Source organism: Tupaia chinensis, unplaced genomic scaffold (assembly GCF_000334495.1).
Source record: "Tupaia chinensis unplaced genomic scaffold, TupChi_1.0 Scaffold144336_1, whole genome shotgun sequence".
Taxonomy (NCBI): Eukaryota; Metazoa; Chordata; class Mammalia; order Scandentia; family Tupaiidae; genus Tupaia; species Tupaia belangeri.
Window position 1 is genome coordinate 2,090,801 of NW_006204194.1, and position 1,308 is coordinate 2,092,108.

Genomic DNA, 1,308 nt, shown 5'->3' on the forward strand with positions numbered 1-1,308 from the left:
CGGGCACCCCTGCCCTAAAGAAAAAATTTTCAAAAAAAAAAAAAAAAAAAAAAACAACTTTCTACTTTGTTTAACCTACAAGTTGTACCTATTAAATAAATATTTAGGATTAAAACAATGGCAAAATTAACAATTAAAAATAACACTAAAATACTTGTTATTAAGGGTATACACAAAAGTAAAAAGCAAGTTATTCACTGTTTTGACAGACTCAGAAAAAATCTGATTATATCAGTCATAACATTAAGGCATTTCTCCTTTGGAGAAGTGAAGAGAAAGGACCAGTTTTAGTTCTTGGCAAGGAATGTAAAGCTAAGCAATGATTGACAAGACTGCAAAAACCAGAGTGCAGCTAATCAAGACACTCTTAGATCCTCAGTTTAATACAGGTACCTGTAAGGAATCGGCAGTGCTAAAATATGAAGCATTCTCATTTTGGGGGGGAGGTAAGCATAAAGAGCTTTTTAAAAAACTGTGAAATCTTGTGTGTGTGTGTGTGTGTATGCATACATGTTATGTGTTATGTTCTATGTCTACGTGGCAAAAGGCCTTAAGGAATTCCATTCGATTTATTAAAAGAATGCTCATATAAATTAATTTACATGCTTTTCAAGCTCATTTGACTTAATAAGGCAGTCTCACATATGATAAAAAAAAAGCTTTAATAGGTAAAGTTCTTCACAGTTTCTAACATATACTTTGTTCAGGTTTATTGATCAGACCATATAATAAGGCTTAATATGGTGGTTTAATAAAACGGCTGATATTTAGCTATGCTCTACCTAATACGTTGTTTACTTGCTGCGAAGAATCCTTACCCCTGACATACCGTTTAATGGCTAAGTGAGTAGTTTGCTGTGAAGGAAACGGACTGCAACGCTGCTTGCCGAGGGCACGCCCGAGTCCACTCCGAGGACAGAGCCTGGCGTCAGCTCGTTCCCGGAGATTCCACCCCACAGCCCAGAGGCGGCGCTGGGAGCAGACCGGCCGCACGGCGAGGGCAGCAGGGACCAGGCATGGCCCACGCGGCGCCGCCTCACGCCTGGCACAAAGAGCTAAACGAGTCCCAGCGTCTCCACCACGAGCCCACAGACTCCCGTGTAAAGTGGTACCAAAACATGCCGACGTTCGGTCCAGTCACCGTGAGGCTGCCAAAGTCAGGCCCAGGAAGAGGGGCACACCCGGGCGCCGTGTCACCGTCTCGCGTCGGTCTCCGCCTCTCCCCGCAGGCCCCGGCCGCGCTCCCAGGGTGCCCCGCGCGGCGGCGGCGGACTCCATTTCCCAGCGGCCCCCGCGGCCCTCGCGAGC

At 45.7% G+C, this 1,308-nt stretch overlaps 1 protein-coding gene across 1 annotated transcript in view; it reads right to left on the minus strand.

Moving 5' to 3' along the window:
* Positions 1-844, minus strand: part of ZNF582 (zinc finger protein 582) — a 29,307-nt gene extending 28,463 nt beyond the window's left edge. The window contains exon 1 of the mRNA XM_006166779.2: positions 830-844. The gene's annotated coding sequence lies outside the window, so the exon portion shown is untranslated. The remainder of the gene's footprint in view (positions 1-829) is intronic.
* Positions 845-1,308: the final 464 nt, after the last annotated feature.